This window comes from Dipodomys merriami, unplaced genomic scaffold (genome assembly GCF_024711535.1).
Source record: "Dipodomys merriami isolate MVZ:Mamm:240054 unplaced genomic scaffold, mDipMer1.0.p SCAF_1, whole genome shotgun sequence".
In the NCBI taxonomy this organism is placed as follows: domain Eukaryota; kingdom Metazoa; phylum Chordata; class Mammalia; order Rodentia; family Heteromyidae; genus Dipodomys; species Dipodomys merriami.
The window spans coordinates 125,539,902-125,548,480 of NW_027202270.1; the positions used below are offsets into that span (position 1 = coordinate 125,539,902).

The following is an 8,579-nucleotide window of genomic DNA, read 5'->3' on the forward strand; positions in this document are numbered from 1 at the left end:
ACTTGAGCCACAGTGCCACTTCCGGCTTTTTTTTTCTGCTTATGTGGTGCTGAGGAATTGAACCCAGGGCCTCATGCATGCAAGGCAAGCGTTCTACCACTGAGCCACCTTCCCAGCCCCTACTCTCTATTTTATAACTTACATTTTTTAATTTTTCATGGGCTTATACCCCAAGAGCACAGTCAAAGAATTAAGGTAATAGCGTTCTTTCCTCATATGTGTTTCTGCCCACACATAAATATGCACATGCACATAAAAACCATGTAAAGCAATACCTATTTATTTCTATTAGAGTTAAAGCCAAGGACATATATCAATTTTATCAAGGGCTTATTTATATAATTCTTTATCTCAGTATGTTTTTTTCAACTATGTTAACAGGTTTTTTTTTATATTAAGTCTGTATTTGTGGACCATTAACTTGCTTGTTGTTTATTTATTTAAAAAAATTTTACTGTTGGGGCTGGGAAGGTGGCTCAGTGGTAGAGCGCTTGCCTCGCATGCATGAGGCCCTGGGTTTGATTCTTCAGCACCACATAAACAGAGAAAGCAGGAAGTGGCACTGTGGCTCAAGTGGTAGAGTGGTAGCCTTAAGTTGAAGAGCTGAGGGACAGTGCCCAGGCCCAGAGTTCAGGCCCCACGACTGACAAAAAGAAAAATTACTGTTATGTTATTATTATTAAATTTATGAATTTTGCATCAATTTTTATACATATTTATTCTATTATTTATGAATTTTTCACCAATATTTATAAATGGAGTTTATAAGGTAAATTTCTGTTTTTTACTATCTTCATCAAGATTTGGTAACAATGTGGTCCTGGCTTCATGGAGTGATCTGGAATTCTCCCTTCTCTGTGTTTTGGGTATGGCTAGTGGGTTTAAACAACATTGGATGTAAAATGGACCCTGTGTATGGGTGTGGAAGTGTGGAAATACAAGTGGGAGGAGGAGAACAAATGGAGAGGGTGTAGGAGGGTGAATATGGTCAAAATACTTTGTCTACATATGTGAAAATGGAACAATGAAGCCGGTTGAGATTGGTTTGGGAAGAGGGGGATTGGGGATGAGGGGGAGTGATGGAAGGGGTTAATCAAATCAAGGTACATTGTATACACATATGATGAGTCAAAACTAACCCCCCCCCCGTACAACTAATTAATGGTCATAAAATATGTAATAAATGTAAATAGCATTGGAATCATTTGTTCCTTGAATTAATGGTCATAAAATACGTACAATAAATGTAAATAAATAGCATTGGAATCATTTGTTCCTTGATAATTAAACCTTGATAATTAAAACTGTCTAAACTTGGTTTGTTTTAGGAGAATCTTATGAAAGACTATTTGAGTTTTCTATGTCTTCTGGGATCAAACTGATGATTTATATTTTTTTTTCCCAGAAAACTGTCACTACATCTAGCATCTAACCGAATTTGAGTATGGCTAAACCCAGAATTCTCCAAGAATTCTACTTGCTTAATATTGGTGGATACTTCCCCATTTTAATACTGAATTTTCATCTATTTGCCTCATTCCTTCACCACCCCTTATTAGATTAGCCATATTTTGAAGCCAAGGTGTTTCCTTCCCCCTCCTACACCCTCCCCCAGCCTTCTTTACTACACATACATCCCAGAAATAGAGGTGCTGAAATCGCACACAGGGATGAAAAGGTGGCCAGAAAAAAGCAGGCTGATAAGTCAACACACCCTTCAAAAGTGCAGAGCCTGTCCATATTCTCTGGCCTGGAACACCCGGCCATACAGAAAAGCCCATGTCTGCTGCTTTACTGGGTCTTGCCACTCTGACCTCTGCACCTTGCACGCTACTACAGAATATGCCTAACATTCTCAGGCAGTCATCAAGGGCTGTTTCTTTGTCTACCCACCCTATTCCCCATGGGTCACTAGAGGGCATGTGTGCAACGACCCTCAGCAAACACTTGGTGCCAGAAAGGATGAGCTCACTATCTAACAGAAAAGCCAGACTCACTGTGCTACATGCATTAAAGTCTTTACAGATTCTTTGTTTGTTGTTGTTGTTGTGTCTGGTTATGGGGCTTGAACCCAGGGCCTGGGCACTGTCCCTGAGCTCTTTTGCTCAAGGCTAATGCTCTACCACTTTGACCCACAGATCCATTTCTGGTTTTTTGAGTGTTAAGGCTGGCTTCAAACCATGATTCTCAGATCTCAGCCTTCTAAGTAGCTAGGATTATAGGTGTGAGCCACCAGGGCCCTGGCTTGGGGTTGTGTTAGAACTGGACAAGATCTGGAATGAGAGGAGGAGATAGACTAATGCATGGGGCAGAAAAGAATCAATTTGCCGGTCATGGTTTTTAGCTGAGTTGGGGGAGGAAAAGCCAGGCATATTTTGAAGGAAAAAAAAAAAAACAACACTTCAAAGTCACTGGGTTTGGGTGGTAGATCTTGCTTATAATCTTTGACATTCAGAATGAGATGGGAGGACTGAGGTCCAAAGCCTAGTCCAGGCAGACAAACCTGTGAGACTGGCTCAAATGGTAGAGCACCAGGTTTGAGAGAAAAAGCCAAGTGTGAGTACAAAGCTCGGAGTTTAAGACCCAGGGCCAGAAAAAACAACAACAAGTTGATCAAACATATTCCATCCTTACACACCAAGTGTGAACCTCTGGGCTCTGGGTGAGTACAGTATGGGGGGGAAGGTTTAGTATGTGGAAAAAGGAGTTTGGGCTTAATCCCTGAGGAGTTCTTAGTGGCAGGCCCTGAGGGCCACTGAAGAGGAACCAGGGCAGCACTGAAGAGGAACAGGGCAGCCCAAAAAGAACTCACTTGGTAAGCCAGCGGGGTTTCTGGGATACCCAGCCCCTGGACCAGGCCTGAGTTGGAAGCCTATTTGTACCTACCCCCACACCCTCTTTCTCTGGGGAGTGAAAATCAGGGTTGCTTGCCTAGATTTCTTTCTCAGACTAGTCAGAAGGCTGTGGAACAGGGGATCCTGGTCCTTCCTCTGCAGCTGTGACCGCGGCCAGGAGCTTGCATTGTGCATGGCTTCCTGTCCCCCTCCATCCTGGCTGCTGCAATATAGGGCAGGCTACAGTAGTAGGTGCTGAGGAGTTAATGTATTGCTGAGCAGGAGCAGGGCCTGGGTCTCCTTTCTCTGCTCCTGTGGGACAGGGGCAGGAGTCCTATCCGTGTTTCCTGCTCTTATGATAAGAGCTGTCCTTCGGCAGACCCAGCTCTGGGCACTCTGCCCAGAGTGGAGAGGAAGAGGGGAAACTCTTGACCTTCACTTCCCAGTCCTTTTGGTCTTCAGCAACTTCAGCAAAACCACGAGCAGCGTAAGAGGTGAACTCAGGATGTAACTGTGGTGCTGGGCAGGACAGCTCCCAACATGGCTCCTTGGAGTCAGACCACTGCATCTTGCTGGGTGTGACCAGGGCCACTCTCCCTGCTCCACTTCTTCCCTGGGGCCTGGATTCACAAGTACTGACAATAACCCTAGCTCTTCACATGGCTGAGATCTGAGGATCACAGTTCAAAACCAGCCAAGGCAGAAAGGCCAAAGAGACTATCTCTAATTAACCAACACAAAGCCAGAAATAGAGCTATGGCTCAAGTGGTAGAACACTACCCATGAGTGATAAAGCCAAACAAGAACAAGAGGCCCTGAGTTCAAGTCCCAGCACTAACATAAATAAAAAGTAATCACAAGGTAACATGAGGCCAAGGGACAGCATCAAGTTTTCAAACCAGCCTCTCAGCCCGTTCTGGTACCTGAACGTGGGCATATATGGCCCAGCCTAGGAGGGGTCCCTGGCCAGAGACAGCATGTTCATTGTACTAAAGGACACATCCTCTCTGCCCACCACGCACACGGTCATCTGGTTCTCTTTGGTTCTGAGACCACCATCATTTGCCAGGTCCTGGAGCTCTCTTTGAAGGGAGCAGCTATCTTTGTTTACCCTGTGCCTGTAGCAATGTCTATGGTTGGTCAGCCATTGTTAGACAAATTGTGTGGTGCTATCAAAACAGAACCAGGCATCCCAGAGGTCCCAGCAATCTGACAAGTAGGAAGTGAAGGGACAAACAAATGGGAAGGGTACTTAGTCACCAAGAACCAACAGGGCATCTTCCATCCATCTTGCCAGTGGCCCTAGGTGGAAGGGATTGTTCTACAAGACTCACCTTGTAGAAGTGATCAGGTAATAAACCCAGTGGGAACAGGCCCCCCCCCCAATCCCTACAAGTGATATATCTACATTGAAAAGGTCCTCCTTGCTCCCAGGCACAGGAAGCATAGTTGATCTCCCACAAGGCCCTGGAAGAGTATCCAGCTGCCCACAGAAGCATTTCTAGTCTATGGAACAAATCATTGCCACTCTGATTGTCCCCAGCTGATGATGAAACCTCATGATCAAAAACCCAAACCAACTCCCTGGCAGAGTGGATAGCCATAGGATTAAGTTGCTCCCCTGACCCTCCAAACACCTTTGTTCTTTTTTTTTGGCTAGGACTCAGGCCAGTGTTACCCTTCTGAGAAGATGGCCACAGTGAGGTGGCTTTTTTTTTTTTTTTGTCTCCAGGACCACTTCCCTTGGCCAGGCCAAATCAGGGGTGAGAAGGGAACTGGTTGGCCAACTCCTGGAAGCTGGCCTGGCCTTTCTGCCCCTGGTATCCTTAGAGGATAGTAGAAGCCTTGACTTGGCAGGAACAAAGGCCTGCAGGCGCAGGGCTATGGCATAACTCATCCACTCTGGCCCAGCCCTTCCAGGCTCCTCCTGAGGTGCTGGGCGAGACAGCAGAGGGGGTTGGGGGAGTGAGGGTTTGAGGAAAGCAGAAGTGGCAGCTCAAGACACTTGGGTTTGAGACCTGGTGTTCTGAGTGAGTCTGTGCTTGTTCTGACAACATCATTCTTGAATAAAAGGAAGCAGACAATGATTATGGATCCCCCCCACCACCACCATTGCCTCTCTGCATGTTTTAGTCCCGTGCTGGTAAGAAACATGGAAACTTGAGTGCATATTCTGCTCTAGAGTCATAGGACCTGATGTTCTGATCTGACGATGTTTTCCCAAGAACCACTTTCAGTTGGCCTGGAGCAGTCGAGACAAATCTAGATCAAGGACACATCAGACTTCTTGAGCTGTCCACGTGTTCATCTCAGTGGAACCAGGTCCCCCATCTTGGCTCCCCCTGTGACTCTGCCCTGCAGGAATTGCACCAGTCAAGTCATAGGCAAGGAAGCAGAGTCTCAAGTGCACTACCCATGCCGATGTATGGGTAAGCTGTGAAAACCGCTGTTCTCCCAGGGTGGGGGAGGTGCAGGCCCAGGGCCCACCTCAGCACACAGGCCACTAAAAGCTGCTGATCTCACTTAGCGCTGAGCACTTCCCCTAAGTACTTTCATTACAGCTTTTCCCAGCTCCAGCCTGTCCATACCCTGGACACTGTACAAAGAGCTCCCAGTACTTTCTGTCCATTATCTCTATGGTTTTTCCTGCAGCTGTCTTTCAGGAAAGGCCAGGGGTAGAGGGTCCATGAGATGGGAGTCAGTAGAGGGGGATAGGCCTGTAGGAAAGCCCACTGTGCCACTACACTCAGGTATCTCACAGGTGGAAATAATACGGATATGGGTGGAAAGCATATTGATGTCACAGGTAGCTGAGGAGATTGGAAAGGAAGCACTCACAGGCCAGAATACAATTGGAAGTGGGCTGGGAGGGCCGGCCTGCCTGCCTTCTAAGGCTGGAAAGAGCCCTAGATCAGTTAAAGCAAAACCCACCCTCCTCCATTGAGGCAGGACACAGATGGCTTCCATGTAGGCCAGAGCCTCTGGGAATAACATTTCCCATCGGTAATGAACACCTGACACATTTCCAAGGCCCTCCCACCCATCTGGAAAAGGTGTCTTCATGCCCTGCTGTCAGGTAGGGAAACTGAGAGCAGAGTCCCAACAACAATAGCTCGTGGTCCAGAACTGGCCCTCTGCTCTACGGATCCAGTTGTCTTCCCACAATTCAAGGGCAGGCAGAAGCTCTCTCAGGCCTCAGCCTGCCTCCTGGCTGGAGGGACATACACCATTAGCCCCTGGGACCTGGGGCACAGGGACTCTTCCTGGAGGAGAGATGCCAGGAGAGGAGTTGGATACAAGCTCTTCTTCTAGCATGGCAGACCCTCTCCTCTCCAGCTGTACTGTTACCCCACAAGCAGCTGATTCTCATCTTGTTTTCTGGGGAGCCCATTCTTTCCCATAGATCACTTGTTCTAGAAATTCTTGGTGATCATGAAGCAGCCCTAGGCATGCTGTGGTCACAGGGAATCAGCCTGGGGGGCTCTGTGCCCAGGGAAGGTTTTTGTTGTTTTTTTTTAAAGTAGCCATTGTATGCCAGGTACATGGTGACTCCTTCACTCAGCGTAATTGTCAGAACCTCCTCTCCTGACATGGTGTCAGAGAGATCCGGGTCCTCCTGCTGTGTGTCACTTCTCTGAGGGTCCAGTTCCCCAGTCAGGTTCAGAGCTGCTGCCACCAGAGCGGAGGGATGTGACAGGCCCATAGGCACTGTGCTGTGCCTGGGAAGGTTACCAAGTGACATCTGGGCCCCTCTTCAAGCCCTTTCCCTCAAGCTACTAGAAAGCATACTTTAAAGGAAAAAATGAAGGGACTAGGCCTCCTGTCAGGAGGAGTCCCATTCCAGCGTGAGGAAGAGGAGAGGACTAGGAGCATCAGGAAGCCTCTCCAGACCACCTGGGGTAGGGGAAAGAGTCAGGAAGCCCATGGAATCTGAAGCCTGCAGGAGCCAGGTGAATCCTCTGTGCCTCAGTTTCTTTATCTGTACCAGGAACATAGCTGACTCTAGAACTAAAGAACTAATTCTCTCATTCTGCCCTTGTTTCTCCTCCAGAAAATGAAGAAGGTAAACTGAGGGAAAGTTGGAGATGTGAACTTTGATCCAGTGGAGTCCACTTATTTCCTGGGACAACAGACAGCCGGAGAGAACAGGATAAGATGGACAGGGGGAACACTAAGAGAAGGCACACACACAGCAGTGCAGCTCCAGACCCCTTCTTAGTGAGAATCACAGTGCAACGGGACTAAGTTCTCTCCTCTCCCTTCCTGGGGGAACTCTCCCTGGGCCTCATCAACGCTTCCTCTCCTAAAGCCAACCCTCCTCCTCTTTCCCTGAATCCACCAGCTAGCCCAGGCCCACAGCCCACTCTGGCCAGGTGTGAACCCTCCAGGTGCGCTCCCTGGAGGGTTCACACCCCACACCTGGAGCTCACGCAGAAGTTCTAGATCTGAATCCTCAGGAAAGGAGCACTGGGGTGGGAGTCCAGCCCAGAAAGAACCAATGGTCTAGAAAGCAAAAAACAGCCTCTGCCCCTCTAGGGCAGAAGGACCTACCTGGGAAGGGAGGGGGAGGGGGGCTGCTAAGTGACCTTGGTGAAGTCACAGCACCCCTGGATCTCAGTTCCCCAGAGCGGAGCCTTTATCCAAATCCAAAGTTTCTCTCTCTAAGCCAAGGTGAGGATGTGCCCAAGAGCCTTCTTTGGAAGCTCATGGAACACTGGCAACCTTTGCCCCCCCCCTCCAGCCACCCCCGCCTAGAACGGGACCCCTCACAGCACAGCAGCGGGGCCAGCACCCCTGGGCGGGCGGGGTGGACGGCCCCCTCCCACCCCGGCCCGGTGAGTGGGCGGCAGGGGGCCCGGGGGAATCCCTGGGTGAGTGGGGGTGGAGAGACTGAACTCCCACCTAGTCATGGAGGAGGGGAGCAGGGGGGACCCCCGCCCCCCCCCCCCACACCCGGGACAAGCCTCTGCCCACTTCCATCCAGCCGAGACGGGGCTGCCAACCAAGCCAGGGCCTTCCCTGACGCCCCTTGCCTGGGTCCGGGCTGGGGGCAGCCGGCGTGGCGAGGCCCGGTGGCGCAGTCCCCCCCTCCCCACCCCCCCCTCCCCACCCCCGCCGGCCCGAGGTCCTTCCCCGCCCCCGCCCGGCCCGGGACCCGATTCTCGCCCCTGCTCCGGGCGCGCACCACCCGCGTGCTCACCACGTCTGCGCCCGCAGCGCCACGGCCCAGCCCCAGGCAAAGGGACTCGGGTAGCGAGGTTCGGGGACCGGAACACGCTCCCTACCTGGGAGGAGACTGCCAGCCGGTCCTCCCTCTTCCTCCTCCTCCTCCTCCTCCTCCTCGGTGAAGCCAGCCCCACCTGGCAAGGGACTGTCAGCAAATTCCCCTCCGCATCAGCGCGCGAGCGGCATCCCGGCTCCTCCCAGCCGGCGCCAACCTCGGCCCCGCCCTAAGCCGCTCTGACCTGCCCGCGAACCCAGGGGAAAAAAGACCCGGGCTCGTTCTCGGAGGTCCTGGGGCTACTAGAAAACGTCGGCCAAGTACGATCGCAGACGCACCGGGCTGCGGGGCCCGGGCTGCGGGGCCCCGGCTGCGCTCCGCCCGGCAACCCCGGCGCGCCCAGCCTCCGGGCCGCCGCCCGGCCCACCTGCTTTCCTCCCCCAACTCGGCTCCGCAGCCTCCCAGGCCCGCCCGCTGAAAGCCCACCCCGAGACCACCTCCTGGCACAGCTCCGTGGCTGCTGT

The 8,579-nt window shown here is 51.3% G+C and overlaps 1 protein-coding gene across 4 annotated transcripts in view; it reads right to left on the reverse strand.

The window, feature by feature from the left end:
• Positions 1–8,337, reverse strand: part of Tmem63c (transmembrane protein 63C) — a 64,271-nt gene extending 55,934 nt beyond the window's left edge. For 3 of the 4 annotated variants that reach the window (XM_070029028.1, XM_070028988.1, XM_070028995.1), the window contains exon 1: positions 8,120–8,337. The gene's annotated coding sequence lies outside the window, so the exon portion shown is untranslated. Of the gene's footprint in view, positions 1–8,034; positions 8,097–8,119 lie in introns of those variants that run through there. The other variant, XM_070029004.1, reaches the window with a different exon arrangement.
• Between the last annotated feature and the right edge of the window lie 242 nt (positions 8,338–8,579).